We start from the raw sequence: 23,471 nt of genomic DNA, 5'->3' as shown, positions 1-23,471 counted from the left end.
AACATAATGGTTACACTAGACATCTTCAAAAAAGAGTAGAAAGAAGTAAAAACCTATGAATTATATCCAAGTACTTTTTGTCTCAGATTAGCCTCACTGTTTTTTTTACATGTTCTTATAAATATTACTACACTCCTTTTTTCATTAAATACCTCATTGTGAAGCACACACAGAAAACCCCTCAAATCTACACATATTCAGAAATATATCCGTAATACGCAGGTGAATACAACTGACCAGCTTACTTTTATACATATTGTCTACAAATCATTCAGATTCCTTAAAGCTCACTTGCTTTGATGCTCTCCTGTTCTGATGTGCAACAATGCAGAGCTCATATAGGTGGGTGGTCAGCTGAATCTGGACTACATTACTTTTGCTGTAACATCACTGACTTGTTTTATTTATTTGTTTTGGGTTTCTTTGAAATTAAAAGATCAACTGACCACTTGGTAGTAAAATTTTAATGATCTATCGGCATCTCCTAGTGATCATATACTTGTTAGCGGAATTCATTAGAATTTATTAATAAAAATTGCGCCATAGGTTTCACGTTCATTTTCAAGCATTAGCCACTGGACAGTGTAGTGTTAGATTAGTGCATATGTGTGGTATGCATGTTGTATGAGAGGAGGGAGCACTATTGAGCAAAGTTTTGGCAACCTGTTCAGGGTGTACCATGCCTCTCGCACGTTAACAGCTGGAGACAGGCACCAGCCACCCCACAAATCCTGCAAGGATTAAGCAAGTATAGAAATGCATCAATGTAAAGAGATCAATGGAATTTCTAAAAGCAAAAATAAAACGTGAAGTCCATTCCTCCTAACTACCACAAAGGCCCCTAAAACACTTGTGATCTGAGTGTGTTTGAAGTGTAGATGGTTATTTGAACAAATTTAGACCTTTGGAAACTTGAAGCTATTTAGAAGCAAATTTATTGAAAAGAAATTTTTTGGATTAATGAAAAATAGCAATTTCTTTATCGCATGACTTTTAGCTGTGACAACAGTCAACAACATGATCGTGCTAAAATGATCAGATTGGTTCAAACTTTCTCATGATAGGGGAGTCTGCCTGATCCTTCATCCAATTACTTTCAAAGCATTTTTTCCAGATGTTCCTCTGTAACAAACCATCTGGTGGGTTGTTTCAAATGTCTTTGTGCTTTGGGCTGTTTACAAGTTTCATCTACTCATACTGGATAAAACATTTTAGTATAGGTAATTCTATCGTTTCATTTTAATGTGCATTAAACATGACCTCTATAATTTAAACTTTGGTCACATCAGTGTCACAGACACAGTAGACTCTGATTGCCATATAGAAGCTCTTAGGAATGTGAACTGTTGTCCTTAGTGCTGTTTGCAGCGTGTTTATCTCACAACTAGCAGAGAAGAAAATAATTGTGCAAATGGAGCCTGTGGAGGTACTACTTAGTCATTAGTGAGCTATCATAATTGTATTAAACTGTCGTTTTATTTATAGTGGAATTGCATGGGTTATGGCGGCTTGGTTTATTTTTCCTTAGTTTGGCTGAGCTGTGAATATTTCCTTATCGCTGAAATAGCTAGAGCTGCCAGTTTCTGGAGCCAATTATATCAATAATGTTTTAGATATATTGGACTATGGAAATTATTGTTATTTATGGGGAATTAATGGCCAAGCAAAAGAGATGAATCTCAATGGACTAGATAGTGTAGACTCTCAACGTAAGATGGAAACAGATGAAGTCAGAAAAAAGCTTAGTGGAGGCTGCTTGCTGCTTGTTTTGAGGACTGAGCTGCTCTTAAGGAGTTCCTTTGAAACAGATTGTCTTTGTTAAGAACCTTAGCAGGCCATAAAGACCAGCCAAACTAATTGGACTACAAGCAAACCCAGCTTTTAAGCCAACGGGATCACCATCCTATGCCAGAGGTGTATATGTGAGATTCAGAAAGCAAAACAGTTTTCGGCAGAAACAAAGTTTTGGAAAAGATATAGAAATTTTAATTGTGCTTTTCTTCAAACCACTTGAACAATTTGTTGGTTACTGAAACGTTTACCTTAGTATGAATTATACTGCTCATTGCGTGTATTAAGGCGAGTTAAATTAATCCAATTTCACAGCAGGCTTCTGAAAGGTGAGGACAGCTGACCCAAGGCTGCAGTAATTAGCCACATACCTGTCACAATCAATTGAATCTGAGAACCTACTAAAGCCCAGCTCTTTTTGTTGCATCACAAACACAAACATCCAGATACATTCACACATATGCTAGAAGGTATTTTCATTCAAAAAGAGAATAACGTTTGCTGTGAAACTCTGGTATCAAGAAGTAAAATTTCCTTCCATGGTTGACAAATACATGAAATTTCATGATGAAATGAAGATTGTGGCACTAGGTCAGTTTTCCATGCTTGGACTGTGTCCTCCATGATGCGAATCCGTATGCACTTATGGATGAAAGGCCAGATCTGCAGTGTAGTGTTAGATATGATGGCTGCAGGCATGCACAGCTGTTAAAGAGGAGAGAAGAGGATGGGAGAGGTCAGAAGTGTGTACTCGAGGATAAGAAGGAAGAGAAAAATAAATATTACGCTGTGTTGCTCAGTTTACGGGAATGACAACAGCTTTATAAGGCGTTAGCTGAACAGACAGTCCTCTAAAAAGCATTTAGCCCTCAGATTTTTTTCTGTTGTTAATTTTTTTCCTCACACGTAATTGAGATTAAACAAATTATAATATCAGAGAAAGATGAATACAGAAAGCTGTTTTCAAATGATTATTTCATTCATTGAGTGGAAATGCTATGCAAACCAACTTGGCTACATGTGAATTCCTCTTTAAACCTAAAGACCGGTTGTCTCAGCAAGTATTTGGTATCACTGGCAATGAGTCCTTCCCATCGCTTTGAAGTAAATTTGGCCCACTGTTTGCATAATTGTTTTTTTTTTTTTCAGCCATACTGGAGGCATTTTGAGCATGAACAGCCGTTTGAAAGTTATGCCACAGCATCTTAATTAGATTTAAGTCTGGACTTTGACTAGGTCACTTCCAAACAAACTTTGTTTTATTTGGACCATTCAGAGGTGGATTTGCTGTTGTCTGCTGTTTACTGTCTTGCTCGATAACCCAGGTAGGCTTGAGGTTAATGTCACAAACTGATGGCTAGACATTTCTCTTTAGGATTTTCTGCTGGAGAGCAGTGACCATAAATTTTTGCAAGTCACTGAGGTCCGGAAGGAGTAAAGAACCCCCAGACCATCACACACCATCACCACACTACCGCCATCGCCATGTTTGTTTGTTGGTATGATGTTTTTCTGAAATGCTTTGTTAGTTTTATGCCAGATTTAACAAGTCCAAAAAACATTTTCCCAAAAGGTCTTGGGCTGGTATGCTTGCAACCTTGTTGCGTTACCTACTTGATAAGGCCTGTATGTTTTTTTTCTTCTTTTTTTGCATTACTAGTGGCCTTTATTTTTCACATTTATCAGACAGCGCGCTGACAGGAAAGGGGTGGAGAGAGGGGGAAGCCTGAGCCGGGAGTCGAACCTGTTTTAACCTCTATGTGACCGCCACGCCACGTAAGGCTTTTATGTTGTTAGGCTGATTGCTGACAAAAATAACCTTCACATATGCCATGCATATTCTGTAAAGTCACTGTAGGGTGATGAAACTTTTGTTCGAGACCTTATCTGTTTATTAAATGTTTGGACCAACCCAGAAATCCTGCTTAATGACTATAGCAATAAAACATATTCTTTCACAAATAATCTAAACATAAATCTAAATCTAAAAATAAAATAGTGTTGGAAACGCTAGAACCCCTGTCCAAATTACATCACAAGCCTTCGTAGGCTGATGATAATACCTCATGCATGTGTAATCTGAGAAGGCTTACCTGTTTTACAGAGACCAACCCACCCAACTGTAGTTGAGATATTTCCATTTGGACCATGGTGGTTCTGTATGGTAGAAAACAGAAGAAATAAGGATTTGGAGTACTAACAATGTACTGTTAAGTCAATAAAATCTGGTAATAGTACTCTAGATACAACATGTAAAAAATAATTACAGTATCCTGCTAGATCCTGCTCTCATTCTGTGATCTAGTAATTATCACCGTACAGTCGAATAATTACAGCAGCAAGAAATTACAATTAACCAATCGTATCGCTTACAGAGGACTCCTCCGCTCTATTGTGTGTGCATGTGGGACTGAGCTTTACCCAGCAGAATACTCCACCGAGGCAAAGTCCCCACAGATGAAACCTGACATTCAAAAGTCCTATTTCCTGTTAAATGTGCTTCTATTAGTGCCTCATAAATTGATTTCTAAAAGCTAAACATTAAGTTACCATGCAGACTTATCTGGGTCAAATTTATATCATATTATGATCTTTTTCCATTTGGAGTTGATTTTCATTCAAGGAATTTACATCATGTAAATTTGCTGTTTAAAATCATCCTCTTTCTTATCTAATTATTAGGTCACTGTGCGGAGTGTAAGATAAATACCCACAAATTTCAGAAAAAAAGCATATAATAAAAAAATAGTATTGGACTTTAGCTCACCAGCAGCAATATGGGAAACAATGTGGCAGGAATAAGTCAACAAAACATTGATGCCTGAGTGATTATATTCTATATTGTAACATTGCTTACAGTATATGGATTTCTTTTGATGATAGAATAGCCATGGGCAGATTTTTCTAAAGCTTATAGATTGATTTTTAAATATGTAGTCAAAATTCATGTACCAAATTAAAATAAATTAAAATGTAACTTTGCTTTATCATGCACTAAATATACTCATTTATAAAGTCATGGCCATGAAATGGACTTAAAAAGCCTCTATCTAACAATATAAACGAATCCATCTATCCATTTTCAATACCAGGTTAATCCTTCAACGTGGAACTGGGGACAACATTTGCCAATAAATAGCTGAAAGAAAACACATGTGGCAATACATTTTCTGTAGTAATCATATGGCTTAATTAAAGGAAATAATAATCACAGATTAAGAGAGTTTTCTTCCTGATAATAACTGATGGAATGTGTGTAAGCCTAATTGTTAGATATGTGTTATTTTACAAAAGGTCCTAAGAATCTAATGCATTTCATGTCGAGGAGGTAGTTTCATTATTTGAATCAGTGGTGTTTGACTTATCTAAAACCTGTGAGGACCACCACTGAGAAACGCTGCTTTAAGCCATGCAAAAAAACACGTTTAATCCACGGCTGTGAAAGTGAAGCTGAGCCATATGGTTTGCCCTGGATCAGAAGCAGAGATCCTGAGGATGATACTGCCCCGGCTCAATCTTTGTCCAGCGCTTCTACACCATCTGATGTTTATCGCAGCAGAGTAGTCACAGTCATGATAGCTCTGATCTCACATGACTAGATCACTCATTAATCCCTTATGATAACCTGCTTATGCATTTTAAGGTAGATTTGGCATTTTGGTGCCTGTACTACTGAGAGTATAGGAAAGAGCAATTTATGAATAGGTAATGGAATTTATTAATTGTTTTCAATGATTAGGCTGAGTTTTGTGCTGTGGGCAGTTCCCTTTTCTCACAATGGGGGTTTCCTCTCCATCTAATCAAGCATTAAGGTTTTTCTTTGGTTTATTTGTTGGCATGCAAGCACATATAGTTCACACAAATATTTATATGCCGTAAAAGACAAAACACAGATGCATAAATCTATGACCAACACTTGGATGTCCCACAGAAACTGGCTCTCCTCTCATCTTCCAGATAAAAGGGGAGATTATGCATTATACATGTTCTCCTCTTTTTAGCTGCTCATTACAGTACAATCAGAGCCTTAGCATAAAAACAAGTCTTTTGTAATAAGACCAAGCTTGCTTTATAAAGCCACAAAGTAACAAAATAAATTGCTTTTTGGCTTCATCATATTGTTGTTGGGTAAGTCTGGATTTATGTCTATATGTTCTGCTTCTGTAATTTCAGATGAATATTAATAACTACACTGAACAGCATACTTATATTTTATATCACATCAAAGCCCGGTCTGTAGGCTGTCAGGATGATTTTTGTTCTATATAATGAATGCGCTGATGAGGTGAATCCAGGTGAGTGCTATTAATTCCAAAATAATTGGTTACATAATATAATGAACTGGATCCACTTTTGTATTTTGGGTGCACTACAATGTGTTTTATGGTTAATTGCATATGCTGTTTAAGTTAGTTCTTCTCCAACTTTCTTATTTCTAACAGTTACTCAGTGTTGAGTAAGTTTTTCATGAAACTAAACACAGGTTAACAGAAGCCTGGTTTAAATTTACACTGAGCCTATTATGAAATACTTCATGTTTCCTGCTGATGTGACAAAAATCTCTTCAGAGTTTGTGATTTTTAAAGTGGATCAAATCAAACTTCTGTGCACTGACTAGAGACAATCTGATCAGGCTTTTCTATCCCTGACTCCAATCTGAATTATTTTGATTAGGTATTTGCTGATATGGTGTCTCTATCCAAAACTGTTATTTGTTTTACAACACTCAACATACCATAAGTACAATAATTTTAGTGGAATTATTGCTATGTATGTGACTGACACCACAGTAGCTGTATGGAAGCACTTTGTTGTACAAAAAAACACCCCTCTTGTGAAAAAGGAAACTTTTATTATCTGTTAATATGTGGCTTATATCCCACTCATAAGATTATCACTTTCATTTGGAGTTGATTTAAATAGCTAAAATCAGCTAAAACAGACTGTGTATATCTGACCAGAGGTTGGCTTTCACCAGTCTGATAAATTAAATTAAATTTCCAAAAAGCTCACATGACATCTTTTTAACAAAAGTAGCAAAACTTTTACTGATAATAACTTTAGAGAACATCACATAAACATTTAAACTAACTCTTTTTGTTTTATTACTGTTTCTTTTAGACTAAATCCCTGTCTTTAGTTTCCTAAAACGTTTGATGCTTTAGCTTTACAGTAGTTTACAACTTCACCTCTAGTTCTAAGTTTAGTTCACACAGGATTTTGTCATCAGCGTATTTACATCTATTCAGTTCTTTCTTTCCTCATGAGCTGGAGAATAATGTGGTGAAATTTCAATACAACTGCTCACAGTAACATATATTCCTGTATTAGTTGTCAAAAAGTAAAATTAGTCTGACATTGTTACTGATGCGCAGCCTCTTAAGGCAACACTTACAATTGCAGCTCCTCACAAGGCACTGTGGGGTTTGTCTTCCTTTTTAATACAATCATGTTTTAGTTTAGGCCCCATGGCTGACTAAATAATCACTAACGGGAATAAACGACAATATTTTTGGTGTTATTTCAGCGATTGTTACGTCTACCATGGTCTGAAGGAAAAGTTTAAAGTGACGATGTATGAAGCAGTAGTTTCATTCTTCTGCTTATCTTGGTTGTAGGCTATCTGCAAACCCACTTGCAGACTCCCTGCCTGAAGCACAGTTACACAGTAACAACAAACTGGTAAGCATAAGAAACTCAATATAAGTTTGGATATTATTTACTTAAGCCCTCAGTTCATGTTTGTTGACAAAGGCATCAGAGTCATGTTTTAAGGGAAGAGGCATATACTGGATCCCCCAAAAAGACAGAGAAACATGTAGTGGGTACAAGGGTTTCGAAGCCTTTAAACAGATTTAGTGGAAATACTTTGCTTAACTTCACTTTAAACAGACTTGGTAAAACTGACACTTATCTCATTATTGTGCTTTTGTAGGAGAAGCAGGATCTGCAGCAGTTTCGAACTTAGAACGGCTGGTATTACAGCTGCTTAGAATGTTCATCATGAAGGATTCAAAATATTTCAAATTCAAAATAGTTTATATGTAATATTCTTTTCCAGTGAAAATTATGTCTAAGTTTGATCTCTCAGATGAAAATACAAGACATTTAGATGAGTTTGAATTCAGGCTTATACCAGGAAGATAAAAAAATTAGCAAACCCGTCATACCCCAACTTTGCTGCCACGCTTCTATTACACTGAAAAATAGATTCAGTATGGTAAAAAATTCCTGTGACCAAGTATTTGCTGACAGATTGTGATAGTGTTGGCACAACAGCTGTAACAGTAAGGTCAGCTAGTTTATCTTATAAATATTTTGCTGTCAACATTTATTTAAAAAAAGTCACAGTAAACCCTCACTTTCCTACTGATTGTAGATTCTGTATTTTTCTAGGCGTAAACATAGAAACCTTCAAGCAACTGATGGTGGATTAAAATTATTTTTATTGTTCAAAACAAGAACTTTCTATTGAGATAAGTAATTGGCAAATACTTGAAAGCTTCATTTGCATAACATTTTCTGTTCCATGCCCTGTCATTTTGAGAACAAGTCCATTTAAAAACATATGTGAAACACTCAAAAGAAAATGGCATGCTGAAGCAGCTTAGTACTTGAGATATCCTACAACCTGGTCGATCTCTAGAAATGGTTCTAAAACTTTACCTGCACGATCTGTTATTTCTCTTGAAAAAAAACCAACCTAAACAAATGTGGACTTCCGAGAAGGACAATAGTCCCAAACACACAGCCAACATTTGGAGACAATTTGTGTGAAATAATGGGTCGTAATGATACCTGAGCAACGCATGTGACTGGTTTCTCCATACAGGAGACATTTTAAATAGTCTAAACGTATTTAGCACCTTTCAGTCATACCAACCACTCAAAGTGCTTTACACTAAAGCCACATCCACCCAATTGCACTCAAAAATGACTAGGACATACACCGATATGCAGATCAGTAGGTAACCTGGTATTAACATCGATATGTGGCAGGAGGAAGCTGGAGTTGAACCCACAACTTTCAGATTGCAAGATGACTAGGCCTACTCATCCCACTGAGCCACAGTCACCACAAAAGTTTTGACTATGTTACCAAAAAAGTGATACATTTCTGTATTTGTGTTTAAAGCTGTTTCCCTGTGATACCTATTTCTTTTACTTCTTACAGAGTTTCCCTTATGTCTGGATTACTTGGTTTGTCAATATTTATTTTACTTCCCGTACTTCATAGTCACGTGTTCACTGACCATATAAATTTGTGTTTGGTGATCAGATACTGTTGTTTTTTTAGCTTGTGTTCACGATTTATAAATGTTGGATTGTGTACACCAGCTGAACAGAAATGCAACCATGCAAGAATGAGCAGTAATTTCTAAAATGCACCAATAGATGATGTAACTTGGGATCACTGGACTATTTGAATCTTCAGAGATCTCAAATGGTAATGTGGCTCTGTGACTGCTCAGTGTTTATGATGGCCGTAAGTGATGAAAAATAGTGTTGGGAGTATTATTCAAGAAAACTGTGAATATTAACCATTTGCAGTACTTGTCCCACATGCTCATGTTTTTCTCTTTATTGCCATACCTGAATGTTTCAGACCATCAAACAAATTTTAACATCCAACAAAGATAACCTAGGTTAATACAAAGAGCAGCTTTTCTTTGGCAGCAACAACTGTCATCATTCATTTTTGATAACTGACCATGATACTTTTACCTGGCTGTGCAAGACTTTTTGCCCATTCTTTTTGCAGAATCATTTTGATTCAACTATTAGAGGGTTTTTGAGCATAAACAAACACACAGCATCTCAATGGATTTCAGTCTAGACTTCGACTAGGCCGCTCCAAAACCTTCTTTTATTTGAGACAGATGTGTACTGTTTGGTGTGCAGTGGATCACTGTCCTGTTACATATTTGAAATGTGTTTGATCTTATGGGGACAAACTGATGGCCTGATAGTCTCCTTTAGGGTTTGCTGCTACAGAGCAGGATTCATGGTTACATTAATTACAGAAATTCATCCCATTCCTGATGCAGCAAAGCACCCCCCAGACCATGATACTACCATGTTTAACTGTGAATATAAAGTTATTTTTCTGAAATGTCGTGTTAGTTTTACGCCACTTGTAATGGGATGTAGACCTTGCATAAAAGTTCCACTTTTGTCTTGTCTGTCCAAAGAACATTTGTCCAAGTGTTGAGGACCATCAAGAATATTTTTGGCAAATGTGTGAAGGTCCTGTGTATTTGTTTTGTTCAGTGGTTTTGGTGTTGGAACTTTATCATAGATGACATTTTTGCCCAGTCTCTTTCTTATTGTTGAATCATGAACACTGACCTTACCTGAGGCAGTGCTTCAGATGTTGTTCTGTGTTCCTTTGTGACTTCCTGGGTGAATTGTTGTGCACCCTTGGGGTGATTTTGGTAGACCAGCCTCTCCTTGAACAAAAATGGTTTCTCCCTTTTTTGAAAAATGTCTCTCATTGTAATTCACGGTAGTGCCAAAGCCTTAGAAATTGCTTTGTGACCCTGTTTAGAATGATAGATGTCACCAAGTTTGTTTTTCATCTGTTGGGTTTCTTTAAATCAGATCTTGATGTGTTGCTTTTTTCTGTCTTTTAGGCTTTATGCTTCTACAGGTCAGGTAGTAATCAGGCCTGGTATAGCTTAGGGAAACTGAATAAAATAAATAGTTAATCATGGGTTATTCATGATTTAACAAGATATATAATTATTTTTAATCGCAGAAACAGGTTGGTTTGGATAGTTTTTCCCTTAATAAATTAAATCCCCGTTTGCTGTCTGTAACTCAGGTCACAGAACTGTGTTTGTCTCAGCCATAATCAAATTCTACCCTGTGGCCTTTTCCATTGCATGAAGGGTTTTGAGATGTCTGGTCACATAAAAAAAATAAGATTGCTGCACTTGCACTCTTTTACAATGATCTCTCTGTAGTTGACCAAAAACATCAGATAAATAGCCATAGTTTGAAATATTGAAATATTTCAGTACACTCATTTCAACATTGTTGTTACAATTTCTGTTTGCATTATTTCAGTAGATGTTATGTTTGTTGATGATTGTCTGAGAGCTACCAATACTTTCTCAGACAAAAACACAGAAAAGAGGATTAATGATGAATTTGTGTAATTTGGTCGTAGAAGCTACTGAGAAAAAACTGTACAGAGGGAATAAAGAACATTTAGGAAATAATAGTTTGAAAGGTGGAAGGGCAAGACTAGCAAAAGAAGGTAGAAGGTTGGGAAAGTGCCACCATTGCAGAGTGCTGTGTATATTTGTGTGTGAGCATGACACTGAGTGACAGAGTATGTCATGTACATGAAGGGGCAGATTGTAGGAGAAGAGCAATAAGGCCTGGATTCTTGGAGGAGACTCACTCTCTCTGTCACATTGATAAGACTAAAACATGACACACTCCTGCTCTGTTGGTGATTTCATCGTAGAAAATATTAAATAGAGGTGATCGGACAATGGAGGTGCCCCATATGGAAATAATATTGTTCAAAAGAAATAGTTTTGGAAGAAGCCATTGGCATCTGTGTCTTAATGTTTTCCTGTTAAAAGGGACATATCTTGCAAAATCCACATTTTTAGCCCTTAAATACATTTTGTTGTGTACTTGGAGTCTGTAGGAGTGCAGAAAAAGCTGAATTTAGTCTCTCCAGGTGTGGAGATATCTTTATATTCTGTTTGGGTCATATTTTTCTGTCCGTTCAGTTTTCTCTATCCTTTAACTGTTACGTCATAGTATTTACAGTGGAACAGCTAAGCAAGATTATTGACTTCCAGCTGTTTAATTTTGTGCATCCACTGTTTTTATTTCCCGCTCCGATTTTGCAGTCTAAGCTCAAGTATGCCTACCCTAAAAGAGAATAAGTTCGGTTCGGATGTTTGGTGTATTAACCCACACAATTCATTACACCGTCCCCCAGCATCAGAACCTCTGATGAAGAATCTAAAAGCATCATATGTCCTCTTTAAGCTACTCACTGCTGTTTTGTATCTTGCCATGCATGCTGGAATTTTGAAAAATATACAGGGGTTGGACAATGAAACTGAAACACTTGTCATTTTAGTGTGGGAGGTTTCATGGCTAAATTGGACCAGCCTGGTAGCCAGTCTTCATTGATTGCACATTGCACCAGTAAGAGCAGAGTGTGAAGGTTCAATTAGCAGGGTAAGAGCACAGTTTTGCTCAAAATATTGAAATGCACACGACATTATGGGTGACATACCAGAGTTCAAAAGAGGACAAATTGTTGGTGTACGTCTTGCTGGCGCATCTGTGACCAAGACAGCAAGTCTTTGTGATGTATCAAGAGCCACGGTATCCAGGGTAATGTCAGCATACCACCAAGAAGGACGAACCACATCCAACAGGATTAACTGTGGACGCAAGAGGAAGCTGTCTGAAAGGGATGTTCAGGTGCTAACCTGGATTGTATCCAAAAAACATAAAACCACGGCTGCCCAAATCACGGCAGAATTAAATGTGCACCTCAACTCTCCTGTTTCCACCAGAACTGTCCGTCTGGAGCTCCACAGGGTCAATATACACGGCCGGGCTGCTATAGCCAAACCTTTGGTCACTCATGCCAATGCCAAACGTCGGTTTCAATGGTGCAAGGAGCGCAAATCTTATGCTGTGTACAATGTGAAACATGTATTGTGCTCTGATGAGTCCACCTTTACTGTTTTCCCCACATCCAGGAGAGTTACGGTGTGTGGAGAAGCCCCAAAGAAGCGTACCACCCAGACTGTTGCATGCCCAGAGTGAAGCATGGGGGTGGATCAGTGATGGTTTGGGCTGCCATATCATGGCATTCCCTTGGCCCAATACTTGTGCTAGATGGGCGCGTCACTGCCAAGGACTACCGAACCATTCTTGAGGACCATGTGCATCCAATGGTTCAAACATTGTATCCTGAAGGCGGTGCCGTGTATCAGGATGACAATGCACCAATACACACAGCAAGACTGGTGAAAGATTGGTTTGATGAACATGAAAGTTAAGTTTAACATCTCCCATGGCCTGCACAGTCACCAGATCTAAATATTATTGAGCCACTTTGGGGTGTTTTGGAGGAGCGAGTCAGGAAACGATTTCCTCCACCAGTATCACATAGTGACCTGGCCACTATCCTGCAAGAATAATGGCTTACAATCCCTCTGACCACTGTGCAGGACTTGTATATGTCATTCCCAAGATGAATTGACGCTGTACTGGCCGCAAAAGGAGGCCCTACACCATACTAATAAATTATTGTGGTCTAAAACCAGGTGTTTCAGTTTCATTGTCCAACCCCTGTATATGTCACATGGGTTTAAACATGATAAGGTGAGGGTGTCGATGTTGAGTATGAGTTCCATTTGATACACCTCTGAAAAGTGCATGTATACAGGAATCAATAGGGTGGAATTCAGTGTTTTCAGGACATTGTGGCTGGAAACATTACGTTTCTATGATTTAACTCTTAATTATTATTATTATTATTATAAAAGGGTCAACTGACCATCTGAGAATTAAACTTCAATACTCAATGAGTGCCCTCAGGTAAATATTAGCCAAATTAGTCAGACAATAGAGGATGCCTTCACTTTTAGTTTAAAGCATCTTGAGGTAAGTGAACTATCTGGATAATTTAACATTATTGGGCCATTGCTGTGATATAGGGCTGCAATTAACTATTATTTTGCTAATTGATTAATTTGTTGACTATTTTTTCAATTAATTGATTAATAATAGCATAGTAATAGCAAAAGGTGCTAATTGGATATTTCTGCACAGAATTTGAACCAGGTGAAGCTAACACTATGCCCCCTGAGGAGTTCTGGATAGAGCACATTTACAGACAAATAAGGCTTTTCATCTTAAATTCTAAATGTATATATTTTTTGTACAGTATTAGCTTGATTACTGTCCTGCCCAATTACTAAATTAATTTAGCATATTTTCAATAATCGAAAAAAATCACAATTAATCCAATTAATTGTTTCAGCCTTACTGTGATGTTAAAGTCACATGGGCTGGTTGGAATTGTGTTTTTATTCCAAGCCTTGTTTTTGTTTATGCAGTGCTGCAGCCCACAGATCAAATTTTACCAAAGGTTGGTGTCTAGCTAAAGTAACAGCAGGTTGCAAGATGCCATAATAATATCAAGAAATATTGAACAACAACAGCAATTGATGGCCGGAACACTTTTTTACAGGTTTATGTCAGCCAAGACCAGTTACAAAACCAAGCAGCTGTGTCTACCTTAAAGTTGCACTCCTATACCATAAATATAATTTAATGGGGTTTCAGGGAAGTAGATTGTGACAGTCCATGTCCAAAGTTGAAATCTATAAAATAAATAAAGGTGGTAATGATGTCAGAAGGGGGGGTCATATTTAGGCAGCAACATCTAATTCAATAGCCACAACAGAAGTAGTGATAGCAAACTTTCCACTTTTTATGCTAACTCATGCAATGAAGATTTACATGGAGATTTGTTCACAATAAGCAGGAAGTCAGGGATTTACTAGATTGTAGATTAGTGCCAGGCATCCTACCCAGGAGTTTAAAAGTGCTCTGTGACGAGCCCCGCCTACCTGACAAAAATTCAGATCAGAAAATAATATTCAAAAAAACCTAATTTTCCATTACAAGCTATGTAAAACAGAGCTGCAGTGAGTGGAAGCAGCATAAAATCTCACATTTCAACACATAATCAGTTTGTATTTTCCCTGAAAGGGTTTTAGGTAATGTTGCAGTCAAAACATTACTCTGTTGGGCTTCTCAAACTCTGTAAGTGTTTCTGCAGTTAAATCTTCTCACACCAACATGTCATTTTGACATTAAAAGTCACTTCAAGGTAATGCCATGATATGCTGGGAGTAGATATCCTGACAGAAAAAAAAATTACTTCAGCTAATGATTGTTTTTGTTTTGAAAGATGCACATACATACAGATGTTACTTTGTATTCAACAGTACTAAACCTAACCATTAACCCAAATAACATCTTTCCCCATTGGACTGGGTATAATGTCTACACAATGTTGGTGTTCCGTCAGAGATTGACCCACACAAGGTTAGACAGACATGCAAACACACACACACACACACACACACACACACACACACACACACACACACACAGAGAGAATCAGCTTTATTGGCCAATTGAATGCACAAAGAAGGAATTTGACTTCTGTTTCAAGGGCTCATAGTGCACAGACATTAAGTGTAAATATATCAACTTCAGAGGCATTTTTTTATGTAAAGAAAAGAAAAAAAAGAGAGGCATGTTGTGGTAAAAGTAGAGCAGAGTACCAAGATGCTGTCTTGAATGGACACATAAGGCTACAGGGTGTGCCAGCATCAGCACCAGAATAATAACTGTGCCTGCTTTCCTGCTCCCGCTACCCTCATTGGTTTTTTCCCAATCCAGCCGTCCAATCACATTGGACTGTACTGCACTCTGCAGAGTTGCAAATAATCTCTGGTTTTACAACAACACCAAACAAATGGAAACATGTTTATTCCAGTGTTGGTCTCCTTTTGTTACCCCCTGAAAAGCGAAAAATATCATGTGGTGACAGTAAATTGATACGTTATATTATTGTCCCCTTGTTGTCTCTAACAATTATTTCCTTAAGCCTAAATGAGTCTGATAAAACTGTTGTTGTTTTTTCAAGTCCTTTGTTTAGCGAACAGAGGCTTATAAAGCTGTAGTGAATTATTAAGCAGGGTGAATTATGGGGCTGGAGCGAGTAAACCAAAGAGAAAGACTAAAAGAGAGGGAGACGTCTGGACAAAAATAGGTCAACCTTAGCTGTGGCAACCCAGGGATGTAGAAATGATGCTCTCTCTGAGGAGGGGCTCTCTCCCTGTGTGTGTGTGTGTGTGTGTGTGTGTGTGTGTGAGTGTGTGTGCTTTGTGGAGGCTTCATATTTGTTAAAAGCTCATGGTGCAATATTAATTCAGTTTGAAAGAGACTTGACTTGGAGACATTAGCAAATACCAAATATTTGAATTGTCACTTACAATAATAAACATATTAACTGTTTGCTCTTTTTTCAAATTGATGCTCCTAACGCATTTGAAATGTAAAATTGTACTTTTATCAAACAAATTACTCTACACCATGCATTTAAAATAACTATCCATCCATCTATCCATTCATCCATTGTTTATACCCACTTGTCCTTGCAGGGTTGCACGGGGGCTGGTGTCCATCTCCAGTCATTGGGTGAGATGCAGAGTACTCCCTGGACAGGTCACCAATCCATCACAGGGCAACACTGAGACACACAGAAGAAATAACCTTACACACACACACACACACACACATACTTGAGGGCAATTTAGACAGACAAATTAACCTAACAGTCATGTTTTTGGACTGTGGGAGGAAGTCAGAGTATCCGGAGAGAAACTCAATGCAGAAAGGCCAGGATTCAAACCCAATGCCTCCTTGCTACAAGGCAACAGTGCTACCAAATACGCTTCCGTGCAGCCCTTTCATGATATTATTTTTTTGTTTTTGATTTGTTAAGCATTTTAATAAAGCTAAGCCAGATTTACTTTTTTCAATGACTGCTATGCAAAATACCAAAGTTCTGGACAGAGACTACTGGACTCAGCCATTTGTTGCATTATTACAATGCTAAATACAGGTTTTTGAAACAGGAATTGATGAATAAACCACTGGTTGCTACTCATTTAACACTGTAGCATACGTTATTTGATCTCTGCCCGCCACACCTTTTCTTGGACAAGTTGAAAAACTCTGCCACATGAGTATGATTGCTAACAGGCGCAAACTTGCAGTAAATAGTTAAACGTGCTGCAAACACATAATTGATGCAAACTCCAAAACACAAAAACAAAGGCAACAGGAAAATGCTGCAATCACAGAAAAAACAAACAAAACAAATGTAAAGGAAATATGCTGCAAATACCAAAAACAGCAGCAAGTTACAGAAAGAACATCTGCAAACTCGCTCCACAAAACGGAAGTGCACCAGACCACTAGGGGGAGTCAACCACTAATATTATCAACATATATATGATGCTGTTCTTTAATATTGTAAAAAAAAAAATTTGACCACTTTTTAAAAAAAGTTATGAAGGAAACCTTATCTTTCTTCCCTCCAAGTTTTTTCAGGGCATCCTGTTAATGTCTTTACTAAGGGTCTGGTCTGATATGACATGGTAGTTGACTCCCCCTTGTGGTCTGGCACACTTTCGTTTTGTGGGAGGAGTTTGCAGCTTTTCTTAACTTGCTGTTGGTTTTGCTATTTGCAGCATATTTCCTATACATTTGTTTTGTTGTTTTTTACTGTTCTCTATTTACTGTGATTGCAGCATTTTTCTTTTGCAGGGTTCTTCTGTTGGATTTGTTTTTTGTGTTTGTGTGTTTTGGAGTATTCCTCACTTGTGTTTGCAGCAGGTTTAGCCATTTACAGTGCGTTGGCACCTGACGGCCACTGTGAATGAGCACCACAGCTCTCACACATCATGTATAATGCACATATGTACTACTGCTACAAAATCTATGTCACCGTCACATAGCATACCGACATCACTTAATCTCACAACACAGTATGCAAGCACATTACTCACTAGAATACAGTGATTGTTAAAAGTGAAAAAGGAAATTTATGCCACCCCTTACTGATTGATTTAGCTAATAATTATCTGACCACTTGGGGGCACTCATAGAGCATTGAAATTATATTCACAGGTGGTCATTTGAGACAGACAAGGTGTCTGTGACATTGACGTCACAAATAAATAATGTACTGGTCATGATGCAACAAAACACTGTGAATTCCACCCAACTGATCACAACACACGTGGCAACAACGTGACAGGACTTTTTTACATTTAGACCCACATAATGTGTTTTTCAAAAGGACAGCATACATGGCAAGATAGGAAACGGTGTTAACATAGCATAAAAAGAGAAAGCTTGAAATTCAGATGTGGTGTTTGTAGAGTCTTAAACCTGAGTGCCAAACATTTTTATCAACAGTCTTAGCAAATAAGCTGTTATTCTTTGATAACATTTCATTATTATTGAACCAGAGGCAATTCACTTTATGTTACTCTGAGAGTTGAAGAGAGAAGAAACTGTAGCAGCTGAGAGCAGAGGGAAATGTGTTGGTGAGAAATATGAGAAAAATAAAACTGGTGAATAATAAAACTTTCATTCAAAGTGGGGCTTTTTTCACATTCATCTGACTGATTGAATATTGATCTGAGTTTTGGTGAGATTAAGCTAGAAAAATTAGTTTGATACCCTCAGTCTATCTAAAACTATTGCTAATAATAAATCAAAGTTTATCCTTAGCTATTCTGCTGCACAGACCGAAGCGATTCAACAAGAGTTCAGGAAAAGGCATAACAAGTTTTTTCACTTCTCTGTGAGTTTCAATCTTTTTATGTAACAGATTTGTTTTTTTACTATATCATAGAAGTAACCCATCATTTTATTCATCATCCAATAGATGGACACGTCATTTGTTACCGAACAGGTGAGAGTGTTGTCACAGAGCAGTGTTACCGTGTTTGAGATTGAGGGAATTTTACATTTATTTCTGTTGTTAAGTACACATTTGGCTGTCTATAGCAAGCTTTGTGTGCTTATATGATGAAAATACATGCTTCTTTATCTAGTCCCTCTGTGTGGATGTGACAGTGTCTGTGTGTGTGTGCATGTGCATCAATGACAGGGTGAAGAGATTTGTGCTTGTGCATGTGTGTGAGTAAAAGTGAGAGTAAGAGAGCGAGAGTGAGAGGAGAAGCATGACCTACATTTGGCAAAGCTCATCGTATGAGCATGAAACTGCCTAACATCACCCCAGAGCTCTTCAGCGCAGAACCACACGATTGGCTGCTTTCAGCTCCAGCCTGACAATAGCACTAGCATCACCCAGGGGGAGGGGGAAGAAGGGACTGACTGAGTGAGTGGGGAAGACAAGAGAGCGTGGAGGACATGGGAAATACATACATTGAATCCAAAAAGAGAATACATGCAAATGAATCAAATGACACAGAGAATGGCAGGAGAGACCTTGGTGTAATTAAAGATTTGTGTGTCTATGTGTGCAAACATTTGAGACATTTTTTGATTCAAAATATTCATATGCATTGTACATATATTTAATCGCCACCCTTTGGAGAACAAAAACTTCTTTGCTCAGGTTAAGCAACCATGTCTTAGGATTCTAATTTGTCATAGCTATACTTGTTTGTTTAGGACAGTGCTAGCAATATATACAATGCATGTCTTTTTGACATATTTTTGTTCAAATTGTTCATGTAGCAATTCAATGCAAGAAGGGAATCAAGCCCACTGGACTTTTTTTATACTCACTTTACTTTACATTTAATCTTTTTTGGCAAGTTACATTTTTTTTCTTTTTTTTTAACGATTTTGTTTTCATATTCCATATTCAATATATTAACTGTAGTTGCCTGTAATTGCCTGACAGTTATTATTAGACAGTTGCAGTGATGTAGCTTTGTGTTTAGCTTGTTTTGCTTGAAAACACAGCATGTACTGACGTTTTTCATTGTATTGCATATTTACGGGATATGGACCGGTAAATCATAATCAAATACTTCTAGTTGATTGGGTTGCCCCACTTAATGCTTTTTGTATTTATATTTAATAGTTACTAATTTCGAGCAGGAGCAAAAAGCTGCAGATCACATCTGGGGCCTTTCAATTTGGAGACTGCATTCTCTCCCCATACGTGTGGATATTGATTTGGTGTCAAAGTTTTCTAACTTAGTCCTTAAATATGCATGGAAGGTTAATTTAGGCAATTAATATATATGAGTAGTGGCTTTTTCTCAATAGTGTCTCTACGTATGTCACTGTGATGGACTCGCAACCAGTACAGGTTTTTTTCTCTTCTTACTTTTTGATTGCTAATAGCTGGGAAATCCTTGAGTACCACTGCAGTCCTGAAAAAAAGAATGAATAAATGGATGGATGTATAAAAGAATGAAAGCAAAGAAAAGTTTTGCCAAAGGAGCCCCTGATTTCTAATGTGAGCCTCACAGTTTTAAAGTAATCTAAATTAAATACAACTAGAACAATAGGACTAGTAAGAAATCACATTGTTTTCTTAAGGTGAGGGTTATGGTTTAACTTATGTCAGAATTAGGGTATATGTATTTAATGGTTTCCAGTGAGGGAATTAGAGTCAATGCAACAACTCTTAAAGCAAGTAGAACTCTGTTGTGTTTCTGTCAGCGAAGGATCTGCCTCTCTACAAATCCCCACCATAAAGTGACCAAATACACCGAACTCAGCAAACAGACGAGATACACTCATCTTGTTCTGTGCCACACTCTGTCTGTTTCTCTTCTCTTTCTTCTCCTGACATCCCCGGGCAGAAGGCTTTATGGGAATCGCTCTGGCTCACTCTTCACAGCTTTAATCTTTAAGTTGTTTCCATAGAAACAACTATGCTCACTTAGTTCTGCTGGATGGCTTATAAAACGATAGAAGAATGTCCTCATCTAACACAAACCTAAGACACTTTAAACTCTTTGATCCAATGTAAACATACATAAAGTTTTGGTGACTGATGATGTCAGGTACCAAATGTTTAGCATTACTGTATCCCAAATAGTTATATTATTGCAGTTTTATAGACTACCATAGACCACATTTCGATGAAATTGTAATAACAGTTAATCTGTAAATAAAGTTGTGAAGAAATAGGGACCATGTGATGAATATTCTGAAATATATATTTCTGCCTTTTGAAAGGTAAGTTATTATTAATTATACAGAAATTATCAACAAAAATGCATTTTCTATCTGGGCAAAACGTTAGGACACCCTACACCCTCATAGCTAGTCTTACTCCCTTTAGCTGAAATAACTTTAATGAGATGCTTCTTGTAACCATTACCAATCTCTGACACTGATTTGATGAAAGTTTATCCCACTCCTCCCTATCAGCTGTGAGATGTTTACAAGGTGTCTCACAAGGACAGTTCATTTGAAGTCACCCCACTGCATCTCAATGAGATCAAGGACTGCCACAGTACTCGCCATTTCTTAATTCTCAGTCAGTCCTTGTTGGATTTACCAGTATTTTGGGGGTTATTGTGATGTTGAAGTTCTGCTTCAACCTCAGTTTTTGTTCAGATGCCCTCACAATTTCCCCAAATACCCTCTGATACAGAGTGGATTCTATGATGGTGAGCTGAGCAGGTTCTGCTCTAGCAAAGTATTCCCAATTCATGACGCTTCCACCTCCATGCTTCACTGCTGAGGCTCTTTTCCTGGAAGTTTGTTTGGTTTAGGTCATGTCCTCTCTTCTGGTGTCCAAATATTTCGGTTTCAGACTCATTTGTCCAAAGAACATTATTACAAAATATTTTGGAAATTTTTAGTCTGGCCTATTTGTTTTTCTTTAGACAGTAAAGGTTTCCTTCTGGAAATGAGAGTTAAGGCTGTGCGGTCTCTCAATTTCAGACAGAGCCTGTTGTTGGATGTCATTTTTGGGTTTTTGGAGACTTCTTCAAGCATCTTGCAGTCTGATTTAAGGGTGAACCTGCTTAGGTGACCAGATCTGGGCATGTTAATGGTTGTTTTGAATATCCTCTACTTGAAGACTGTTTACAGTGGTCTGGCTTTCAAATTTATTTTAAAGTCTCATTAACACACATACAACAACCTTCTTTCTGAAGGCCTCAGGCAATTCGTTTGATCTCACCAGGGTTTTCACTTTCACTTCAACATTCAGGAGCACCAGACTTAATGGCGGAGGTTTAAAGGAGGACACATCTTTAAAATGCTGAGTAACAATGTTCTGATCATGTGCACCTGATGGAATAAACCTTTAATTATAATGATTTAAAGTTTGCATAATTGTAGCGGTCTCATAATCTTTGAGAATTACATGTTTCATTGGATTTTACAGAACATGTCTTTTCTCCAGATTGCATGGTTTATTAATAATATAAAAATTTTTTAGTATTGATGAAATTTATATTAAATAGCGATGCACCCGAATATATTAAAAAACGCCACAGCGGACCCACTCTTTTTAGGTACATCATAAGGTGCTTTGCTCATTAGCTCAAGAAGTGGTGGCTCTGTGGGCTGCACCACCCCCTGGTGGTGGAAAAAGAATATAGTTATGTAATTTAAAGGTTACCTAACACAACAGCAACATTTATTTGTATTTCTTTTTTTTTTTTTTTTTTTTTTACCAGACATGTTAGGAAGCTATGGCTATGTGTAGAAAAGGAGCTAAATTAAAAAATGACCGAGCTAAATCTGTCCTCATTGTCCCCGATTACGTTTACGCTAGTTTGCACTGAAGCACAAGTAGCTACTGCACGAAGTCGGAAAATAACAGTCTTCGCATGAACCATTGCCTCAAAAGTTGCGTGGTTGTTTCTAAACTATTTATAAACCACTAATTCCAGTTTATGATCAATAACGACTATTATAAAAATATTTCCCCAGCGGTAAGTTATAACACACTTGTCACAAAACCGTAAAATTAAGCCTAAAATGTTGTCATGCCTTCCATTGGAAACCGGGATTATTTTTTCATGTAGATGTGTTTCTGTTAAACACATCTACATGACAACGATCTCCGCGCACACGACTCAAGAAGAAACGTGAGAAAGGGGTAAATCCCCTGCCCGCCAATAGTAGCCGGTTTGTTCTTTGAAACTTAACAGCCTGCGCGGGCGTACAGACACTACCTGCTTAAAAAAACGAGGTAGACAGTGAGCACTTTGTTGGAGAACCATTGTCATATTCATTAGAGTCAGTTGCAAAAACAGCACTATGCACTATGCATTGTAATTGTTGATAACTTGTACTTCTGTGGGTTTTAAACTGGTCGGCATCCATTATGCTGTGTGCATGCACATTCATTTCTACTGATTGCAGTCATATTGCACACGTGCCAGGGCTTCCCCATATAGCAAGATTCAGTTTTCTTGTTTAGAAGAAAACGTTGACCAGGATGTTTTCAGAGCATCTGTTTTCAATTTGCACTGTTTTCAGAGAAAACGTGAGCCGTTGTCATGTACACAGTAGAAATGCAACAAATATTTTCCATTTTCACTAAATGCCTTATAAACAGGGCCTGAGGTGGCTTTGGAAGGTAGAATTAATACACTGAGATAGTGACTGTAACAATCCACTTATGACAGGGTAAGACATTAAATGATTAATTATTGTCAATAATCATCATTTCTGAAGAAAAGAGGAAAAGGGCGAGACAATTGTTTCCACAAAACAAATAATGACTTATACTGTACATGAAAGAAAAAACAAGACAATTGCTTAAATGATCCACCATGATTGCAGAATATGCTAACATTCATAGCAAAATAAAAGTTTCAAACTTTCAACATTTTTGCCTCAGAAGCTCGTTTCTTCCCTCTTCTCCCTGTCTATATATTCAGCTGTCTTTGTCAGCAGACATACAGGCTCACGTGAAAGACTTGTAACATACTAGTAGAAATACCGATTATTTTGCATGACTTAATTAAGAAATAAGATCCCCACCTAAACAAGACACATACATCTGCGGACACACTTACAGTCACAGCATGACCAGCGGAGGGAGTCTTCCTCAACACACGCTCAGCAGGAGATCACCTCCCTCC

The 23,471-nt window shown here is 37.5% G+C and overlaps 1 protein-coding gene and 1 long non-coding RNA gene across 2 annotated transcripts in view; one reads left to right on the top strand and one right to left on the bottom strand.

Annotated features, from left to right (window-relative positions):
- The window catches only part of nhsb (Nance-Horan syndrome b (congenital cataracts and dental anomalies)), a 60,833-nt gene that overhangs the window by 13,134 nt on the left and 24,228 nt on the right, over positions 1–23,471 (top strand). The window lies entirely within an intron of this gene.
- LOC124866613 lies at positions 2,038–23,469 on the bottom strand. The gene is made up of 4 exons (XR_007037862.1): positions 23,406–23,469; positions 16,008–16,108; positions 3,885–3,948; positions 2,038–2,496 (listed from the first exon to the last, which is right to left on the bottom strand). It is a non-coding gene; the product is annotated as an uncharacterized LOC124866613 (long non-coding RNA).

The sequence above is a fragment of the Girardinichthys multiradiatus genome, chromosome 4 (assembly GCF_021462225.1).
Source record: "Girardinichthys multiradiatus isolate DD_20200921_A chromosome 4, DD_fGirMul_XY1, whole genome shotgun sequence".
NCBI classification, from domain to species: domain Eukaryota; kingdom Metazoa; phylum Chordata; class Actinopteri; order Cyprinodontiformes; family Goodeidae; genus Girardinichthys; species Girardinichthys multiradiatus.
The sequence above is the reverse complement of the archived record's forward strand: the minus strand, read 5'-3'. Positions and strand labels throughout refer to the sequence as shown.